The following is a 24317-nucleotide window of genomic DNA, read 5'->3' as shown; positions in this document are numbered from 1 at the left end:
GCAAAGAATTTAGCGAGATCATAAGGGATAGGATGAAGATAGGAATCCTCATCATCAGATTCTTCCTCTTGAGTATCTGACTCAACTTGTGACTCATTTTTAGATGAACTCTTAGGTTTGGGGATGAATTTTTTTGATCCCAAATGGAAAGGGATCTTCTTAAACCCTAGGCCAGTTGTATCATGGTTGCTTCAAGCTCTTTCTTTGATATGATCAATTAGGCCATTGTTACTACACCCAATAGGGCCAGTTCCCTTATAACCAAAATGCTTCATAAGCCTAAGACTAGGTCCATATTTCTTAGGAGTGATTTCTCGAACTTGCTCTATTAGGTCCACTAGAGCCTCTTCTCTATAAAGCCATGCATCAATCACTTTGTTTTCACTTTCAACTTCTAAGGGAACTATAGCTTTGACAAAAGTGCCATTATACTTGGTCTAAGGTGTCAGCACAAACGGCTTCTTTACCTCTAAGGGTCTCCCATAATGTTGAGAAGACTCTAGGAGAGATGTCAATGACAGCACTAGTTCAATGTGATAATCTCCCATACCAGTTTCTTTCAATTTGAATGATTACTCAATTTGTTTTAGCTTATTGTCGTGATAATCAGTGGACTCACGGTTAGCAGGGATGAAATTTTCAACAGCTTTGAGCATATTTTAGGTGTAGCTAGTAGTGGCAAGGATAGTAACTTCAAAGCCATGAAATGGGAACTTGATGCATTGGTGGTAAATGGATGGCACAACGCACTTCTCATGTATCCATGGCTGTCCCAACAAAATGTTGTAAGCCAAGGGAATGTCAAGCACCTGATAGGTGACATTCCTCTCTATAGGACCGACATGAATGGGTAAAACCACAAGGCCTAGAGACTTTTGTTCCACTTTGTCATATGCTTTGATAGTGATCTTTCATCGAGGATCAACAGAGTCCTCAAAATAATTCAATTGTCTAAGCAGAGCAGCAGAGACAATATTTAGGCCACCACTGTTATCAATGAGTACCCGACAAACACGTGTTTGGTGGATCATAACCTCAATGTGTAGAGGCTGATTGTGTGGGTGATTCAGTGAGTTGTCATCCTCCTCGAAGAAGGTCATAAGATATGGTGAGGTCAGGTGACCTACCATGGATTGGAATCACTCAAGATCAAGATCTTGAGGAACATTTACCTCAGCAAGGGCTTTGTCCAGAATCTACATGTGAGAAGGCGAGATTTTAAGTAGCTCAAAGATGGAAATCTGAGCATTAGTTCATTTTAGCTAATCGAGAACACTATAAATAGTTGTGGTCAAGTTCGTTGTGGGTTTTTCACCTTTCCCGAATGGACCAGCAAGGCCTTTGTCTTTGTGTTGTTTGGGATTTGAAGTAGGAGGCTTAGGGCCTTTGAGCACCAACTTGGCCTAAGAGCAAGTAATAGTGTTAACACAGTGTTGTGAAGGTGTATTATCCATTTTATCATAAATAGGGCCCCTAAAGAAAAATGGTGTCTTGGGTCTGTCATTATCTTGCTTGCCCTTAATGGTAATAATGTCGTAGTATTCAGAATCTATAGGTTCAACCATGTGAATGACATTGTCATCATTGGAATATGTATAGTTGACCTTATTGTAGGGTTCTGGTTTCAAAGTCTCTCCTTTTTCATAAACTAGGAAAGGTTCTTTGAATGCCTTGTGATTTGAATTTTTGTTATGTCCATCTACCACAAGATCACCAGCATCAATCATGTCATGGACTTTATGGTGCTAGTTTATACAGTTGCTAGTTTTGTGTCCCTTGTTTTGATGATACTCATAGAATGAGGTTTCATTCCACCATGGTGGATGTGGTTGTGGATCATAGGGACGAGGGTTATTCATTGGTGAAATAAGCTTGTGTTGTAGCAATGTTTTGTAAACCACATCCAAAGGTTCTCCCAAAGGCGTATACTCTCGCTTGGGGCGTGTTTTCCATGAGTTTCTCAATTTTTTCATGGATGTCTTATTATCAGGAGGAGGTTTCCCAGCATTTTTGGGTGCTTTGAGGCCATCTTTGAGATTAAATACAGCTTTAGTAGGTTTGGGTGTGACATTGTCAACAACTCCATCATGTACAATTTCTCAGTTTTTGTTGACATGTTTGGTTTTATCCCTGTTTGAAGTGGAACCTTGTTTTGTGTCTCTCTAAAGAGTGATTTCACCTTTCTTGACCATAAATTCTTCGATACAGATAGCTTGTGTAATCATGTCTTCAAAGGTACGTGGACCTTGTAGTTGGACTCTATAGTCAAAATCAGGTAAGAGGTTATCAGTGAAAATGTCAAGCTTCTTTGTTTCTGGGATTTAACTAGAATACTTAGTGTATAGTTGTCTCCACCTTTGGAGGAAAGTGAGAAAAGGCTCACCAAATTTTTGTTTAAGGTTGCATAGATCTCAAATATTCACAGGGTGTTGTATATTATGAGAATATTGTTGAACAAATGAATTGGCAATTTTGTCAAACATCTTGATACCGGGAGGTAAATGTGAGAACCACTCCAAAGCCTGACCACCTAGGCTTCTAGGGAATAAACATATGAGGTAGGTTTGGTCATGTATAAACTCCACACACAAAGCACCAAATTCTCGCAAGTGATCTTAGGGATCAGTAGTACCAAAGTACTTGTCATATTTGGGTAGTTCTATGCCTCGTGGGAAAGGTGGCATGTTTATGCTTTTGTCAAATGGAAATGGACAAAGAGCGTCCAATGTGTATGTCTTTGCAGGTTTCTCTTTCTCATGCATCATCTGAGCCAAATTGTCTTGCATAATTTTCAATTGTTTTTGTAGTTTAGAATTCTTAGTTTCTTCTTCAGGTGGGATAATGGCTTTCACATTGAAATGAGAGGGCAGTTTAGCTCCCTCTTGGGCAAGTTTGAGAAAGTATTTTTCTTTCTCTTCGTTGATTAGGATTCCCATGATGTTTTGGAAGTTTTTGTCTCTTCAAAATTTTGCTATGTGTTCAGGGAGTATTTCCACCTCTTCCTGATCCTCATTGGTGTCATAGTCTTTCTCTTTCTCTTTCTCATTCATAGGTGGTTCTTGATGTCGACTATGACTACTATGTTTAGGTTCACAATTAGTCATTATAGGAATGTGTTTAGTTTTAGTGTGTTGTGTTTCAAAAGGTCCTTTGAAAAAAATATCAGACATCGTGTTTGGTAATGCAGGACCTCTTCCTATCTCAGTATCCTCTTGGTACAAAGGATTTCTAACTTGTTGCAGGTTTATGGAAAATGTTTGCTGAGTTTGAGGTGACTTGGCAGGTGAGGAAGATCGTGAAGATGCCTCACTAGCCAAACTAGATACAGATTTTATAACAAAAGGTAAGCGACCTCTATCATGATTATGACCCCTAGCAAACCCATGTCTAAGGTTATAAGGATAAAATATGTTTCCGCTTCTGGTTGCGACAGTCATAGACAAGGACAAGAAGCTAGAACCTTGACAAGGACTATACTAAGACTGAGTCTCAAAAAGGACAAGATAATAGCAAGAATGCTGTCCACCAAGGTACAAATGGTCTGATTTAAAGGCTAGAACAACCAGAGATTATGACCAACGTGACACAAGGTATGAAAAGCATTAAGAAACAAAGACAAAAGGTAACTTAAGAGACAAGCCCAGTCAAAGTACAAGACACAAGTCTTTGGCTAAGCAAAGTGTCATTGTTTTAGAACTGTTTGTAGACAAAGAGTGATAAACAGATGCAGAAAAAGATATCTAGCAGGTCGCAGATAGCTAAAAAAAGCCCAAATTGGTAATGCTAACACAAAGTCTCGCATGAGAAACCTTTACAGGCTATGTGAAGAAGTTTTACAGGCCACACGAAGAAGTTTTTGGATCACGTGAAGGTCTAGAACAGTAGTTTAATTTTGCGCGAGGAAGTTCACAAGGTCGCACAAAGACTCATGACAGAAGTTTAATTTCATGCGAGAACAAAATGATTTTGTGTAAGGACTAGATCATTTCGCGCGAGACCCAAATGATTTCGTGCAAGAAACAGACCAATTTTACAATAGCAACTGATTTTCACAAGGTTTTTGGACTTTTTGGATAGTTTGGGAAATTTTTTAATACAAGTTCAATTGGATAGATAGCAAGATTGACCTCGCAAGATGTTTGGACAAAGTTTGAAGTTTGCAATTCAGGCAAAGTGTTCAAAGAAGACAATGGGAAGCAAGTAGTAGTCAAAAACAGTCATGTCGAGGACAAGGCAACTTGACAGGATAGGGGAGTCTTGACTTTTGTTTGTTGTAAAATGGTTTGGACTTTGTTGATGACTCAATAATAGACACACTTTATCCCTAGAAAGAAAAATTGGTAGAGAAGGCAAAACCTTTTTCCCACATCTTATGCGCATGCGAGTACCTCACATAGTCGTGTCACCCCCTAGAGGGCACTCGTGTGTTTGGTATATTCAAAGGAATCAGTAGTATACACTGAACGAGCACCCTTGTGGCAGGGCACGAGCACATATACCACCTTAAAACATCCAATAGCATGCCTATGGTGAGTTCTATAGGAGATATTCTTCCCCCTCCTTGCACAAAGATTATGCCTCCTTTCGAAGGTGAACCAGGTAGCTTCTAACTAAGAGGTTTTTACTTGGCTTCTGTTCGAATTAATCCCCGATGGCTTTGCAAGTGGAGTTGAGGCCAGTAGCCCACACTAGCATCTAAAAGTACACACTACTTTCTTAACAAGCTAGGGGCCAATGCTGACCAATGTATAGACAGAGCTTCCCCTTGATATGTGATATCAAGAATTAAGGGGAAGAAATTAATCTAGCTTTGGAGTCTTTCGGTCTACAAAGCATCTTGATTATAGTGAGTTGGAATCTTCGACGAAAGGAGTGTGCTCACTTGGGTTATTCCCAGAGGTTGGATTACTCTGACAAGCCCTCTAAAGGATTGACATGGACTGGTGGTTTAGATCTAAGGGTTCGAGTTTCTGATTTCCCTCAAGGGGAAAGAGCATAATCCTCTATCTTATTTCCTTGCCCAAACATGCAAGAAAAATTAATTACCAACCTGGCTTAATCAATCCAAACTCATTCTTCCTTAAAGATTTTGATTCCCTTAAAGGAAATAATTGTCTTATCATCGAAGAGAACAAGCTTTGGAGAATGACCAAGATACTTGCCCTCTTTGGAATGCCATCTTTTGGAAGTGTCTAGGTTTTTGATTCACTCTTGGTCATGACCTCCAAGAAGTGAAGAGCATATTCCCCTATTCTTCTGTCTTGCACCCTAGGAAATTTACAAACCCCTAATTAGACTAGTTTGGAAAGCAAGAAAAGAAGACACACATTGTTTTGTTTTGTGGGTTTGAAATTTGGTCTTTGACAAGCGTATCTTCGATAATCATCCTGCAAGCAAACCATCTGTTCATGTTTGGGAAAGTTTGTATAAAGGAGTCTTCAACAAACATCCTACAGACAATGGTTAAGCTATAAGAAATCTAGAGAAATAGATCAAGACAAGCACATTAGTGAAATCAAATAATCTAAAGATAGAAAAATAATGCTTAAAATTGAAACTATTGTAACAAGATTTCGTGTGAAATCTCTATCATAATCGCGCAAAATTGTTTCATGCTCACACAAAATTTCTTTACAACTCGTGCAAAGAAACAAGTGTCGTGCAAAGTTTTGCGTACTCAGGCACTTTCTCATGCAATATGCAAAGAGTCTTCGCATGAAGATTTTGGATCCTCACACGAAAATGTACAGTCTCGCGCGAAGATTCCTGAATCTGTATGGAACAGTATAGACAGAGACACAAAAATGATTAAAAAATGCAGAAAGAGGCTAGAAAAATTGATTTTTTTGGCCCCACGGTGGGCACCAAAAATGTATGCATGAATATGTGGCCTATGCTGACACACACACTTCAACATGGTCCTTATTTGTGGATTCATCCCGGAATGAACATTGGATTGTTCATCTAAAAATCAGCTGGCAAGGCGACCTGTTGCCTTCTATCTAAAGGGATTTTGCTTCTTAAATATCCTTAGATTTGAGGTGTTAAGCAACAAGATCCTCTATGAATAAAGGATTTGAAAGAAAATGTGACGAATCTATATGAGAATGCAGATTAATCTAGAAATGAGTATGGATGTTTAATCTAAGAACATGTAAAAGAAAGCTATGCTAAAATGTATGCATATTATGCTAAATGAGATTAAACTAGAAAATGAATATTTTATGAAAATAATGAGCTCAAATGAATGCACAATCCAGCAGCAATTCGATGTAAATTCTCATTCAACCTCTAAAAATGAAGAGATGAGGGTCTCTTAAATAGACTTTCCTGGAATCCATCAACGGTTGAGATCGATTTCAATCAATGGTTAGGATTAAAGGTGAAGTTCAGTCATAAAGGAAGATTCCCAAATTAAAAGAAGTTAACTAACTCAGATCTGAGTGTAAGAGTCAGTCAACTCATATAGACTTTAGTGTAAAAGCAAGTGATCTGGGTCACTTCTAATTTGATCAGCAGTGAACTAGGAATTTCCCTTTTTGAACTAAAGAGAGATTTTGGTGAGATATTTAATTTAATAAAATGAGATATGCTCTCATAATTACCTTTTCTATTTAATTAAATAATTCTATTTAATTAATCAGAGACACTTTTCTTATTTAATTAAATAACTTCATTTAATTAATTAGGAATAACTTTCCATTTAATTAAATAACTTTGTTTAATTAATTAGAAGTAAGTTCTCCATTTAATTAAATAATTTCATTTAATTAATTAAAATAGGCATATTTATTAAATTAAATAAATTTAATTCCATAGTACATTAGTCTTAGGATATAATTTAATTTAAGTATAAATACTTAATAATTAAATGAAATATTAATCAATAGGTTTAATGTGACTAATATGAGTAAATACTATAAGAATTAAACAATAAGCATGATGAATGCAAATTAAGGTTTTCTGCATCTGATATTTAAGTCAAGTAGTGAGTAACAGAATAAGAATTTTCCTAGTGAAATAGGACTTAAGATTGATTAGAAATAGACCAGTATTGATATCATGGAAATGAGCCAATTTTGGGGTATTACACATTAAAATGAAAAATATATGCGCATATACTATAAAGTAAAATATCTTGGCCAAACATTTTAAGTGCCCAAATTAGGTGAAAGAAGAAACAAAACATAATGTAACCTTTCTATTAGAACTAGCTAGTAGAGATAAACAAAATCATAATGTATCCATCTCTAACCCTCCTCTTTTCCTCATTACACAAATCCCATAAAAGAGTAAGTTAAAACACTCAAGACAAAATAGGAAATCACATGTCACTAAAACCAACATGTAACCTAGATTACAGTATAACTTAGAAAATCTTCTTCAATAATCAACATTACACAATAAATGTTCTGCAACTCACAAAGGAGCACTTTTAGTCTAAAAATTGAACTAAGTTCCCAATATCAGTCTAAGCATTTCAAATGAATTTCCAAGCAAAGCATTGACTTCTTAATGGACATATCATATTGTAATAATGAGGATTGGGCTTATCATATTTCTATATAAATCACTAAAGGAACATTACACAACTATGATTATGTTTCCAAATAATTTTCATCATAATTTGAGAATCTATAGTAAAGTGTCCATATTATATAAAGAAAACTTGTATGGGATTAAACAATACTCAAGCCTAAAGATTCTCCTAAAACTTACATTCAAACTGGTCAAATAGTTTGTTCTGGTGAAGTCTCCAAGGTACATAGCAATGCAAACACTTGAAAGTACTCATAAGGTTATAAACATTTTACATCTGATAGTTTAAGATTATACTAATAACGAACATTAAGTTTTGTTATATTTTGTCATTTCTAAGGAACAATTGTTTCCAACCTATGGTGCTAGAAGGTGAATTTTGGTTGATATTAAGTGTCCACTTATCTCGTGTTTCCTATGTAAATGTATCAGTTTCAAGTTAAACTAAAACACTAAAGATATCATTCACATCGACAATGAAATCAAACATCAAGTAGCATTCACTTTGTACTTTATATCATGCATTGGTGTTGACATTGGTATTTCAATGGTGTTCCATTTAAATGTAACTTGGCATTGATTTCCTCTTTTTTCTACACATTTCCTATAGTATAATTCACTGTCACAATTACTAGGGAATACAACTTTTTCCATCCCATAAGTGGTTGTTGCCATTAGTAGCATCTAACCATACCCTCAGCATTAGTTGAATTTATTTTTAAATATTCCTTTCAGCATTTCTATAAAATTATGATCTAATATAAGTGAATGAGTCTCAAGAAGATATAGGAAGATTTAAAAGAAATGAGACCTTATAAACAAATCAAACAACAATATATATTCTTTCTTGTCAATGATTCACTACAACTCACTATTATGTCTCCATTCCATTTCCAATGCTTTTTTACAGTGGTTGAGTATGGAAAAGTTGTGTGTGATCTCTTTCTTATTTTTTGGTAAAGGGTTTAGAAGTGGGTAATGCCTTATGAAGTAGTGGATTTGACCCATTTTTCCTTCATAGAGACATCATCTATCTGTGGTGCTAAATATTTTGAAAGTTTATGAAAAAGACATAGATTGACTTGCAACATTTAATAATCATAAAGAATGAATTCAAACTATTTTTTATGAGGTTGAAACATTGGTTTACAATTTGAGATGGTCTCTAATGATATAGTTCATTAAACCCATAATTGTATCCTTCCCTACTAAGGCATTCCAAATCTAGGCATACACATGTCGATGACAGAGTTTCATAGTCTTGTGTGCTAATGCTAATATTCATAGGATTAGTATAAAGAAGTTTAATAAAACAAAGAACCCATGCTTTTCAAATCTCCAATGACAACATTGCACTGGAATTTAAAAGAAAATAAATAAGGAACCTAGATATTATGATCCTCTCATACTTCTCTATGCAACTGAATCCACCAATTTCCAAACAATCAGATGGGCTACTAACACCATTCCCTAATTCCTCTTTTCCCTGTACACTAGCTCTTAACCACCTCATCTATCTCTTAACAACTCTGTTTGGTGGTAAGTATCCTTGAGAAAGAAAGAGAGAGCATTGAATACCAATCATAGGCTGAGCAAGACTCTTCCACAAACCTTCGTTGTCTCAGTCCATTGCTCCTCCCCCTAATTCCCAAAAACCCCCTTCTTTTTTAAAACAACATCCAAATAACTAACCTAAATTTCTTTTCCTTCCATGATGGCTTCCTCCATTTTTAAATAGTTATGTACTTGTTTTTCTTTACCATTTAGATTTCTTACAACTCCCATTATGGCTCATAACGAAATCATTATTAAATGTGTTCCATTCTAATTCAGGTAAAATAATTTATTACTTTAATCCAAGCAACAATTTAATACTAAATTATTTGGTGTTTCATTAAGTGAGTTGTGACAAAATGTATGTTCAATTGATATATTGTAAATAATGATTCTTTATCTTTGTTTGTGTATTTATTTATGCTTAGTAGGAAACACAACCTTTTTCATTTTACATTTATTTTAATTGAAAATAAAATTTTCAAATGACCTTTGATCTATTAGTTGGCACATAAGTAATTTTATAGTAATTTTAGCAAATTTTGATTCAATATGTCAATTGACTTTTGACAGATTTTGATTTTAGTCTCTTAGAAGTAAAAGATATTTTATATACTTTTGAGAAATTTTGATTTTAGTTTGTTAGAAGTAAAAGATATTTTCTTATTAGATTGATAAATATGAAAAATTATTATATTTTTATTAAGTTCATTTTTCCATCTAAAGTCAAAAGTATACACTTTATTTCTTGGAAATTTACTGCAGAATTTAAGACTTTTATAATTCTTTTAATGAATCAATCTTTTAGATTCATAGATCTTATATTATCTATTCAAATTTGTTATGTGACTATTGCCATGGTTCTTGAACCTACCAAAATTTTAAAATTCCATCTCTTCTTTGAGTCAAAAAAAGTTTCAAAGTATCAAACTTCAAGCTTTGAAAGGGTCAATTATCAATTTTATTTTTAATGATTTTCTAATCTTGATGCATCTATTTTGTCTCCAGCTTTGTCTAGCACTTCGAATTATTAAAATTTGGTTCCCAAGTCTTAAGTTATCAAAGGTTAATGAAGTATCCCAAAACATGTGTTTCGTCTTAAAATCTTAACCTCTCCATCATAAATATTAAGATAGATTCCCAAATAAGTATTTTCAAATAAATCATTAACTGTTAACCTCATCTAAAAAGTTTAATGTTTGGTGTTTCTTTCCACATCATTATCCTTAACCTCTATCTCAAAGGTTAAGGTCAAGCTCCAAAATACATATTTTGGAGGTGGTTATTAAGCTGGTTGTCTAGAGGTTTAAAATTCCATATGTGATTCAAATCAAGTAATGTTTTTGCATAGAAAAAGAATCAGGTTTGAAGGCATCACCTCAGCTATCATCTTTCAGCAAACAAAGATAATACCTATGAATTGAAGTGCATAGCCAAATGTTAGAATTCCTTTAACAGACTTTATCTCTCACCAAGCTTGGACGTCTAGAGATCAAAAACATATGAGTAGCACTAGCAAAGAATTATGCGAATTGTTTGACATTATCCCTATTAGTGAAACCAAAGGCATGATAGGTAGTTTATGTTGACTAAGAAATTCAAAAATCTCAACCAACAACATGGGCATAGTAATGACAAAGCATTGTGGAAAGAAAAACTCAGGGTATGAAGCCTGAGTATCAAATTGAAAACTCAATAAAGAAAACCATCTATCACCTCCCACCCACCAATGTGCATATTTGGTTGTGGATACATGTCAATAGAGATGTGGATAATGCATGTGAGTTGTTTGACAAAATGCCCATGCAATGACAATTTCAAGCATTGACAGAGGAAAGACCATGCCTACAATCTATTTGATAAAATGCCTCCTGAAAGCTAGCATCAGGGATAACCCATTGGCTAATACAAAGTCATGAGAAACCATCAAATTTAGGGCATGTGGGTTATGTGAGTTTGATCCAATTTTTCCATTCTCAACTTAACCATGGACAAGCACATGAACCATTTGATAGAATACCCTAGAAAGGAAAAATATTAGGCAGGACATGCCAACTATTTAGAAATTTCATCCTCCAACACACAACTCCTAATTAAGATCAATGGTATTTGCAAGATCATAGATAGGCCTCGATAACTATTTGTTAAAATAAGTAGAAAAACATAATCATAGTCAAGGCATGTTGTTGGTATTGAATATTCAAGGCCAATAGTCACATTAGTGGTTTCCCTCGACTTGTATTATGTCTCTTCAGCAGATCATTTGTGATCTATAAATGCTAATGGCATCTATATATAAACTTTTTCTATTCCATCAATATAATTCCTCTACTCTCACTATGGACATAGCCATGATGGTGAATGATGATAAACATCTATGTTTGTGCATGGGTAGGTGCACCAAGTTGTGGTGCAAAAAAGATGACACCTTTTGTTTTCTAGTTTTACAAAGCACATATGCTAAAGTGCATACGCTCTTTGTAAAACAAACTTTTTTTAATAAATGGGTTGCAAACCCACAACCCATTTCATTTTAACTCATTTTGCAAGATTTCCTCCTCACCACACATATTCAAGTTGAAGGAATTGAATATTTTCACCACCTACCTCCTCAAAATGCCTCCTCGTCACTGAAGTTTGAGATCGAGATCACATTGTATGTTTTCTACCCTTGTTTTTGCATTGTTTTATATTCTTTTGTATTGTTTTGTCGGTTTTTTTCAATTTTTCTTTAATTTTGTTTATTTATTTAGATTGCAATTGTTTTCTTATCAAGAAATTTGAATAATGAAATAGAAAATCCACAACAAGATCAAAACCAAAACCCTTTACAAGATCCCAATGAAAACCCTCCACAAGATGAGAAGAAAAATCGTCGACAATAAGAACAAGAAACTCCACAACCTACAATGATTGGAAGACCTCCTCCTGGCACATAAGACAACATAATAAATGAAATAGAAAGAGGGAAAAATGAATTAGAAGCACTCATTGCTAGGTTGAAAGCTTTTGAACAAACCAATCCAATGAGAGCACAATTGGTATCCTCCCTCGAATCCATTATGACCCATGTAGCTTCTGTTAGTGGTCAGTTGGATATTTGGGGTGTTAAGATGGAAGAAAAAAAAGATATTATGCAAACAAATTATCATATCAAGATGTAAAAAATATATATATACCAAATGGTAACATTTGTGCATTGTTTAGAAAGCCTAGTGAACAAAATATTGTTAGAGAGAGAACTAAACAATTCCCCATTCATTGGTGCATACACAATGGTATTAGAAATAATTTATGGGATAGACATTGGATGGTCTTTGATGCCCCTCCCTGCAATAATCACAAGGTCCCAATGCATTTCTTAAGGAAATTGTATTGTGAATTTTTTGTTGGGGAGATCCCCAATTATTTTGATATATTAGAATATCAGGGTAGAGGTGGGGGGGTCATCATTTGAGAGGTCAGGGGAATGTCATGACCCTAATGTAGTTAGGGCACCTATTGTCAAGCCACAAGGTGAGGATGTGATTATTCCTTCAATTGTGAAGGAACATGTAAAAATCAGCACTCTAGTGACTATTAATGCTTTGACATAGACCCTCATTCATTGCACGAGTCCATTAGTTGAGGAGGAGCCTTCTATGCATTGTGGTCACATGTGCACATCATGCAGATCCCTATGCACATTTGGTAGTCATGCTAGAGATTGTATGGATGATGGGCTAGTCACTAATCAGTTCATGAATGAGACATTTGGCATTGACACATAGGCAAATTAAAATTATAATAAACTAATTTGATCACATTTCATATGTATAGTAAATGACTAATTAATTAGCATGTATTGACATTGTTCAAAATTTAGGGTCAGAGTGTTAGTGGCCTAATAGAGATCACCTGGTCCCATTTTTCATCTCGTCGACAAGTTGAGAGGTATGTATCAATTTAATCATTTAAATTAATACATATATTTATTAAGTAATCATATAAAGAATTGACAAAAAAATTTATGCATGTGCATCACTTCTCTACTGGACCATTGCCATTCACTAGGGACTCCGAACCTAGGCATGATACAAGCTTCGTAGAGGTACATTTGTTTCATGTTAATTTAATTCATTTGATTATATTTGTTTCATGTTTTATGTTACATGTAATGTTTATTTTATGACATGCAACTCTTGACATATGAGACTCCTCCTCATCTTTGGCAGTCCATTGATCGTGGAGTTGCTACAACGATGGCTAGTTTAGAGCCATTGACTGAGGTATGAAAGATTTTTCTTGGTTTTTTTTAAATTTTTTATAATAGTTAGTATCAAAATTTCTAATGTTATTTATAAGTGATTATATTGATTGAATTGTTGTAGGGCCTTGTTACACCCGATCATCCGCAAGCCTTTGAGGTGGACTTGAAGAGTGACTATTTGATGGTGGTAAGAAAATAATTAATTTTGTGTGTACATATATTTGATTTCAATATATAATAATTATTGATTCAGAACTACTTTGTTTGTATCAGCTCAAGTTAGAAAAGAGCCTAAACAAGAGGATGAGAGAGCATCTGAGGAAGACCCCATCATCCCCATTATCTCCCTCCATATGATGACCGAAGGTCTCTAGGGATTTGTTTCCTTCCCCTCATGGAAGGAGAAGATATAGTTGATAGACACACATTTATAGGAATCAGTGGACATATATGTTGGATTTTGTGTTAGTGGACATATTCAATATACATTTGATGTATATATGACATTTTATATTTGATGTATGACATTTATTTGATGCATGACATTATTATTTAATATATGATATGTTTCTTCATGTGCGACATTATTGACTATCATAATATATTATGTGTTTGTTAATGTATGACATTATTGGTTATCGTTTTATATTATATGTTTGTTCATGTATGATATTATTGGTTATCATAATATATTATATGTTCATTCATGTATGACATTATTGGTTATCATAATATATAATATGTTCATTCATGTATGACATTATTGGTTATGATAATATATTATATGTTCGTTCATGTATGACATTATTGGTTATCATAATATATTATGAGGTTGCATGGGTACTTGTACCTACATACCCAAGTATTGGATATATTTATCCCAAGTACTAGGTACTCGATGGAGAGAATCATAGCTAAGGTCCTTGATTGAGATTTTTGATTTGTTTTCAATTTTTTGTTTGTGTATCATCTCGTTGTTTATCGAGCTTAATTCAATACCTAATCAATTTGAAAATTTCATAGAATATTGATTAACAATAAACTTTATCACTGTTCAAGCATAAGTTTATCATATCCAATATGTCATCGTCATATGATTTATGATCTTGTTCATGTTTAGAGTTTTCCTTCTTTGTTATTTTTTTATCAAGCTTAATTCAATACCTAATTAGTTTGAAACTTTGATACAATATTGATCAAAAATAAACTTTATTAGTGTTAAAGCCAAAAATTTATCATATGCAATATGTCATTGTCATATGATTTATGATCTTCTTGTTCATGTTTAAAGTCTACCTTCTATGTTATGCATCTAAACATTTATCATAAATTATTATTACAAACATATAACAAATCTAAAACTAAAAACAATACATTACATTTGCAAACTTTATCACTGTTCTTGATTTGAATAATCATTGTCATGACTCATAAATTCAGGTTTTCTATAAATATAAAAGTATAATTAAAAATAAAGTTTGACATACCCAAGTACCCCCATCCCCTATTATAAAAAATAGTTGTACCCATACCTGTACCCTAAGTACCCCAAGTATCCCTATCCCCATGCAACCTTGTATATTATATGTTTGTTCATGTATGCCATTATTGGTTATCATATGTTAATGAATAGATTATCCTCTTAAGAAATAAACACAAATTAACTCTAAATGCCCATATAGGAAGATTAAATCAGCACTAACAATTGGATAGGTTATCATTGAATTGATAGTCTTCCTCTAAATTTTATTAGGTACAGCTCCCCATACATGATTTACAATGAATTAAATATGGATGCTTTTAACCAGAAAGCATAAAAGGTTTACAAAGATCTATTTATAAACATGAAATAGATGTGGAAACTAAGTGACTAAAAGAAAAGAACAAGAAATAACACAAAGTCTATTTACCTAGATGTTGCATTACAAAATGAATGAAAATTTTGAGAAAGCAAAGAATTAGAACTTTAAAGGTATCTTGAAATCAAATACATTCAAGAAATAGCGATACTAAATGCATTTAGAGAAAACTAAAAGTTACACCAAGATTATAGTCAATGGAAAGAAATCTACCCAAACTCAAAATTTTGGTATACAATTTTCTCCCACATATCCCTTCCCTAACATTTATAAGATTACACAAACCTCAACACATATTGAATTAGAATCATTATTTGAAATAAAATATAATCTCCCTTCATTACACCTAAAATCAAAATTTCCTATTCTTAATAACACAAAGTTCAGAAAAGACAATAAAGATCAACTCTCCTATTGTCCAAGAATATGTTATCTCTCTTTCTTGTTGTAGCACCCCAATCTACCTTCGAGAAAGAAAAGTGGAACCCTCTACCTCTGGCACTCTCCCTTTATATAAGTTTTCATTTTTTGACAAGTCTTATCAATTATAATAACTAATTCTTGAATGAAAACCAACTCCCTCTATTCGCTTATAATTTTATATGTTCGTAATACTTAATTCATAATTAAACATTTTATTATGATTCACTTTTAGCATTACATTGGGTTCTTTTGTATGGAATGGATAGCATCTTCAGATTTATATTTGGTTAGGAAATAAGTAATGGCACCCATTTAAAGGAATCTTTTTACTTTGTATATTAACCTCCACATATCATTATTTACCAACACCACATCTTTTCACCACATTCATTGGGTTCCCACAACTTCTAATTTATGGCAGTCATCTTTTGATGAGGAAAACAAGGCTCAAGTTTGGTGAGGGTGCTTAATAAATTGTGATTCCTTCAAATCTTTAATAACTTGACATGTCATGAAAAAATCCCATGTTCTATCTAAATGCCATGACTTTGAGTCTTCATTTTTTGGCTTGGGATGATGCTAACCATCTTAGTAGCACAATTACTTCATTATCTACATCCTTCATCTTAGTATTTTGTGTCATTTTTTTGTGACACCAAGAGTGAGTATTTTGAATAATTTATTTTCTACTTATCCATATTTAAAAATTTTGACAATAAATTATGGTATTCTTGTCCATGTGAAGGTTTTCAATATTCTTTTTGAAGATGGCTTCTGATAATCAACCATCTCTATAGCCATGTCTATGCCTATTCTCAAACATTCCTCCTCCCAAATCTATATTAATGATTAAACCATTTTTACTACTGGTCCAACTTAAGACAAAGGAAAATACATTAGTTGATGCTAGTTTAAAATTTCTTGTAAACTCGTATCTCCCTCAAGATTACAAGTGCTCTATCACTTATACAATGGTTGTCTCCTATGGCTTGGGAAACCTTCCATAAAATCTAGCACATTTTCTTTTTACTTTGCTCATGGGTTCTCCTAGGGTCATATCATGTTCAATGCAAGTGCATTGGTGTTTTAACAAATACTTGATGGATCCAGGTTAAACTTTAATTTGTCTATGCAAGACTCAATCCAATCCCATTAATGGAGAGTGTACACTGCTGGTATTTGAAAGAAGAGTCATCATAATAAGTTTCATCTAATGATCTTTTTCTGCACTTGGGTCATTGGCTTTGTTTTTAAACATGTGGTCAAACTAGTGTAGAGCAAGGAGGGACAATTCAATGACCTGCAATTTTTTAATTGTCCCTGGCAAAGTTTGCCTCTTCACAATAGAAGATGAGCATTAGTCTTCTTTGTTTGATTGAAATATGGGACTCCTACTTGTCAAGGCTTCATGTTAAGTCCAACTTCTCAACTTAGGATGTGCTAATTGAATGGTAAATATGAATTCATAATTCTTCACACTCATGTTTCTACTTGTGAGTGTTTCAAACATGGAGATGATGGCATTGAATCTCACCTTTTAATGTTAAATTATAAACTATGATTTTCATTTGGGCATTAAAAAATACCAAACCAAATTATGCCTCTTAGAGGGGATCAGGGATCCCAATTAGTCATCGTAGAACGACTTTGCTTTCTATTATATCTTCCCATACTTGGTGGGGCAACTAACCTGCATCTTTCATGTGAATGGCTTGGTGGAGATTGGGATACTAATCACCCTAGAGTGATTCCATCCATGAGATAATTTACTTGAGTCTCTTTATTCATTCTATTTGTTGGTGTAAATAAGTATTTACTTATTACACTTACCTTATTTTACTTAGGTTAATGCATTATTTTATTATTTATTTAGGTGAGACACTTAGAAGTTTTTTTATTGTCATTAATGTATGAAACTCTAATTATGCACATGGTGTCTACAACATAGGAGTTTTCATAATTCACTGAGTTGTCATGTAGACAACATAGTTATTCGCACTCCTAATTTAGCACATGTTGTCTAAACCATTGATTTGCATGCTACACCATTGTAGGCTTATCCTCACATCATTGCACTTAATTTTGTGCTTAATGGACGATAACCCATATCTGGTGGACATGTGCCTAGTTGTATCACTTATCATGATGCTAACTTCTATGGATTCTAGAAGCTCTTTTGATGCCTTTATATACAAGCACTCCTAGTGTACTCTCAAGCTAGCCTATTAAATGAATATCATCATTCTGATCATACTCTTTCTATTGGTCTATTGTGTGCTTGTGTTTGAGTTCCTTAGTCTTGGGTGAATTTTGGCCTAAGCCAAATTCTTACATGGTATCAGAGCTGAGGGAGATTCTCTATGCATATCTATTTGAGACGATTCATGGTTCAACACCTTAACCCAAATCGGGAAGATCCATAGAAATTGGGAGCATCTAGAGTCAGATCTAACCTCACCATTGCATTTAGAGCATCAATTTGGTGAAGATCAACTATAAATTTGCCTATGTTGGGTGCAAGTTGATCATGAGACAAAATTTTTTTGCAAATTGGAACTTGAAGGCCCCAATTTGCAGTTCAGGTATGGTCAATTTATTGATCTAATTATTTAATTTTGGATCTACTTAATTTTCTTCTCTACAATTTTTTTTTCGAATTTGGTATTTTTGGGATTTTTTATTACTCAGGCAGAGAAACTTTTTTTGGCCAAATCGGGCAGTGACACCCTAGCTGAGCTTTGTAATTTTGGTGAAAATTTTATATTATTTCATAGGGCTTATCATTATTTGGCCTCACAAATTGGGTTGTACTGCAATAACCTCTGCAAAATTTGGCCTTTGTAAATTCAAACCGTACTCAATGAAAATATAGCTTGCATTCATTCTAGTGAGAGTCCCACCAAACAACCAGTGGCACTCTCTCCAAAATCCAATAGGAGAATCTCCACTGGTTAGGAATCTTATTCATTACACACACTGCAGCTTGGACATATTATATAGTGTATATTTTTGTTACCCAAGCAATGTGGGATTAATTCCCATGAACTCGCAACATCTTCATAAGTGATTGGCATATTTCATAACTCAATATACTTTGGTGAATCCTTTTGCCTTTTCTAGCAAGCAAAAATCTCTTCCTGGCCCATAGAGATCACTAGCATTCGACATAAATTTGGCATCAATAGTTTTAAAGGAATTTGGCCCCTGTGCGAGAATAATCTGATAGTGCAATAAATGCCAACCACCCTTTTTTATTAAGTTTGGTGATGTCACCCACAGTGATCCATGCATCATTACCTATAGTGCCACCTCATCACTGACTAATTTGTAGACAAATCAATCATCCATGATAGAAAAAGACATCCCAGTCAGTAGGTCAGCCTCCACATTAGTATCTACACAGTCAGCTCTATTATGCAAGCCCTGTCAATAGACACCTCAAAAGATCATATGTTGATGCAAAAAGCACGTGGATTCCCTATACAATCCATATAGTATGGAACTATACCACTAACATCATCGTCTATATAGCTAGCATCATCATCAACCTTGGAGTCATTGATGTCATCCATTTCGCTGGCATTAAATTGATAGCTTTATGACCATCATTCTTAGCCAAATTTGAACTACTACAATGGTTGTATGACTGTCAAATTTAACCCTATCATTAGCTAATGCAACCTCTCTCCAGATTGATTTTGGTTTTTGTAGTTCGACTTCGAGAGGCCATAACTTAGACATCTAGACTCCAAATTAGGTGCAATGTTTTTTGAAATTGGGTAGAATTTCCCAAATGTTTTAGTAGTGTAGCTCTTTTCCAATTTTGGTGCACATATTGTTTATAAATTGCATTTTTTGGTGACTATACCTGCATAATCTTCTATTTTGCAACTTCAAATACTCTGTACAAGCACATCTGGAGTCAAAAAAGGTTCTCTTTTTTTGAAAGTGCATTATTTTTCATCTACTTTCTAGATCTACTATTAGATTGCCAAGTTTTGTGGATAGAAGTGTCACTTTTAGCAATAGGGTTTTTCTTTGCATTGTAATACTTTAGAATTGTAGCACATTGTAAAGTTCCAGATTTGTAATCTACTTAGAAGTTGTAACAAGAAATATCAGAATTCCATGAAGGCCAAATTGGCAAGTGTCCCATTGTAATCACACTATTGATAAAGTGCCCAAAGCATCTATTTTGAGGGGGTTTCTTGATTTAGTGAAAAGGGGGGTTGTTCTTGGTGTTGTGTTCTCTCTTTTCTGCACTTTTCTTTCATTTTTTGCATTATGGGCAACTTTAAGTTTCCAAAATTAACTCCTCACGACTATGCTATGTGGTCAATCAAAATGTGGTATCACTTAATGCATAATGGATTTTCACAATATGTAGATGGTACTAAGGAAAAGTGTACGATCTTAAAGATGACTCCTTGGTTATAGTGGGGAAAGTGAATCATAACAAGAGGTTGTACTCTTTCTCCCATTTTGTGCCCAAGTCTCCTTCAAAGGCCTTGTTATCTCAATCAAATTCAAACATGTAATTATGGGATGAGTGGTATGGTCATCTTGACTTCCGCTACTTTTAACAACTTTGTACAAACCAAATGGTGAAAGGTCTACCTCAAATCAACTTTTCTAAGGGTCAATATTCAATAGATTCAGAAGTCTTCAAGAGCACCAGGTGTTCTAAAGATGGTTCACATGGTAGTAGCAGGTCCTTTTGCACTTAGCCAATGTTGCTACATACTTTCCTTCATTGATGAATTTTCAAGGTTCACTTGGGTCTATTTTCTTCATAACAAGAATGAAGTATTGGACAACTTATGGACTTTTGTAGACTCGAGGGCATTGATCTTTAGACTCCTCTAGCATTAAGTCTGCATAAGACAAACATTTCAACTTTGAGGATTTTCACTCTTAAGTCTATGGCAAGTTGTGTGATACATGCCAAGTCTCTAGATCCATCATTAGAAGGTGAAGCAATCTCTAGTGCCACTCACATTCTTAATTGATCTCCTCATCTAGCCTTAGATGGAAAGACACCTTTTGAGGCATGGTGTGGTAGAAAACCTATTATGACACACTTCAGAGTCTTCGGTTGTCCTTTATGGGAAAAAAATCTTCTAGGGGATGCAAGGCACAATCATCTCAACCTTGTACCTTCATCGATTATGAAGACAGTGTGAAGGCATACCGACTTCTAGATCTTGAGACACATCAAATTTTTTTGGAGAAGGATGTTCACTTTGAGGAAACTTCACCAAGCCTGTCCTCTACTCCTCTTCACACATAATACAGTGTGGAAACTGATAGTGACACTAGCAATAGTGCTTCAATAGATTCAAACACATAGGGTTCTATAAATAGTTGTAGTGAGAGGTCACTACATCATTTTAGTTTGCATGCTTACATCACCATAGTAAAAGGTCCAAAACAATAGGGTACATCCAGTCTTCGAGGTATAGGTTTAGTGACAAATTTGGGGGACAGTATTGATGATCAACCTCTTTTTCTTGATGCAGTAGCACCTTCTTCAATTATCACAAGGGTTCCATCTGACTCTCTTGTTCATTATCTACATTATCGATCCTCACAAGTTGAAGTGATTATGGATACTTATGATTAGTAGTTACAGAAGGGTTCTTCATCAATTGCAAAGACAAATAGTTCTTTTAGATAGGTTCTTTAGTTAGTTGAATAGGTTTTAGAGACATCACTTATCCATGGGATTCTTTCCACACACAGAAAAAGTATCTCATTTGTACCCTTGGCCATGTTTCTTCCTAAGGGGAGGAACACCATTCTGTAGTCTTGGATCAGCTTTTTTAATGGAGGAGTCACTATTTGACATTCTTCTTTGGGGTGGGGGAGCCTATTGTGTCTCAGTTCCTCTTCTCATCATTATCTTATGTACATATTGGATGTATGTCATAATGGGGGGTTCTTGATTACTCCATCCATCCATGCATCCCTATTCATCTCTCTTTTGGGGGGAGGATTTTTCCCATGAGGTTTTCGCTCTTTATCCATTTTATGAGAGATTGCATATCATTATGTACATGGTTACCTAACATGGCCTAGTAGTTGGGACCCATTATGCATTTCATCCTATATTTTGTAAGCTTAAGGGCATTACCCTAATTTGCACTCAAGGGGAGGTGTTGGTGTAAATAAGTATTTACTTATTACACTCACCTAAGTTTACTTAGGTTAATGCATTTTTTAGTTATTTTGCATTATTTTATTATTTATTTAGGTGAGACACTTAGGAGTTTTTTTATTCTCATTAATGTATGAAACTCTAATTATGCACATGGTGTCTACAACATAGGAGTTTGCATCATTCACTGAGTTGTCATGTAGACAACATAGTTATTCACACTCCTAATTTAGCACATGTTGTCTACACCATTGATTTGTGTGCTACACCATTGTAGGCTTATCCTCACATTATTGCACTTAATTTCATGCTTAATGGAGGATAACCCATATTTGGTGGACATGTGCCTAGTTGTATGACTTCTGATCATCATGTTGACTTCCATGCATTCTACAAGCTCTCCTAAGGCCGTTATATACAAGCACTCCTAGTGTACTCTCAAACTAGCATATTGAATGAATATCGTCATTCTGATCATACTCTTTCTATTGGTCTACTATGTGCTTGTGTTTGAGTTCCTTGGTCTTGGGTGAATTTTGGCTTAAGCCAAATTCTTACACTATTGAATCTCCACCAATATTCAAACAAACAAGTTATGATGAAGAAAGAGTGTATCTGCATTGGTGTATATGGCCATGGGAATAAAAAATGGGGAATAATGAATACATCTCAGAATAATGAGTGTCTCTTTTAGCAACCTAACATCATCATTTCTTGCATTTTTAGATTCATCTACTTTGTATTTAAAACTGCACTACTTGTTGAGTGAATGTATAAATGCTTTTGGTGCCTCTCATGATATTAATGGTAGAAAATGCACTTTATTCTCTTCTTCCAAACTATGATAGTTTTGCATATTCTTTAAGTCCATTTTCCCAGCATACTTCATGAATTTTGTCTTCACAACTGGTACCATGAATCTTAAGAAAACATCTTGAGTTTCTACTTTTAGTCTCTATAAGTTATCAATGTTTGATCATCTCATGATAGACAACTATAATTGTCATTGCTTTGTATATAAATATTCAATGTCCTTCTTCTTCTTAACACTTAGTCTAAATCTCCCTCAATGACATCACACATGGAATTGAGAAAAACTGTGTATTTGATCTTTTGAACATTGACTCTTGAGCCTTTTGAATTTAGACTAAAACTAGAGGCTTAATTTAAATTCTAGTGTTAAATCAAACATGGATTCTGAACTTTTCTTGAACTAAACCTGTAAGATGCCTATTTGAACCACATCGAACTACTTTGAACCTTAGTTCAAAGCAGTTCAAAACCATAAATTATTTTATTTTTTAAACTATGTCTATATTGGGTACTAACATCATAATATATATCTTATTTTTTGTTGTTTATGTTTTAAGTACCTAGAGCTAATGGAACAGAAAGTTTGATCCCTCAACAAAAGGTGAGAGAGATTTGGTAGTTGGTAAAATTATACTAGCCAACACTACAAGTTTTAGCATTACCCGAGAGGGCATTTCAAAATCAAAATGAAGTTAGATCAGCAAAAAGAAAGAGAGGTTATTTTAGGTCTCTGCAACATGGTCCTATAGCCCCTAGAATCACATTCATATCTTGCATGAGCTCCAAGATATGCCATGTCAAAGATCATTGCCCTATGGCATTTAGTGACCCTTAAGGATGTTTCAGTTTGGCTTGGTTGAGAATGTTTGAGCACTCAACAAGATGGGATGAGCTTGGGGGTAGGGTTTACCTAACCACATGGAGCTAACATAATAGACAGTTCAATCCCACAATGAATGGTGAGGGAGATTTGGCAGTTGGCAATTTTGTACTAGCCAAAACTATGAGTTTCTGCATCACCTGAGATGGCATCGCAAAATCAAAACTAAGTAAGATCTCCAAAAAGCAAGAGAGGTTATTGTATGTCTCCACAACATGGTCCTATAGGACCTACAATCATATCCATACCTCACACAAGCTTTGATATATGCCCTATCAAAGATCGATGCCCTATGGCATGTAGTGACCCTTAGGGAAGTTTCAGTTTAGTGTGCCTAAGAACAATTGAGTGCTCAACGAGACTAGACAAGATTGAGGCTAGGGTTTACCAAACCACCTAGAGCTAAAAAAATAGATAGTTTGATCCCATGATGAATGGTGAGGGAGATTTGGCAGTTAGAAACTTTGTATGGGCCAACACGGTCCTATAGAACCTATAATCACATCTATACCTTGCATGAGCTCCTAGATATGCCCCATCAAAGATCACTACCCTATGGCATTTAGTGACCCTTATGGATGTTTTGGTTCAGCATTCCCAAGAAAATTTGAGTGCTCAAGGGGACTGGATGATCTTGGGGCTAGTGTTTACCAGGCCACCCAGAGCTAACGGAATAGGACATTTGATCACACAATGAATGGAGGGGATTTGGTAGTTAGCAACTTTGTACTTGACAACACTACAAGTTTTAGCATCACTTGAGATGGCATCACAAAATCAAAATGGAGTAAGATCTCCAAAGAGAGAGAGAGAGAAGTTATTGTAGGTCTCTGCAATATGGTC

The sequence above is a fragment of the Cupressus sempervirens genome, chromosome 1 (genome assembly GCF_028749045.1).
Source record: "Cupressus sempervirens isolate cs-2001-9-10 chromosome 1, ASM2874904v1, whole genome shotgun sequence".
NCBI lineage: Eukaryota > Viridiplantae > Streptophyta > Pinopsida > Cupressales > Cupressaceae > Cupressus > Cupressus sempervirens.
This window is presented reverse-complemented; position numbering follows the sequence as displayed.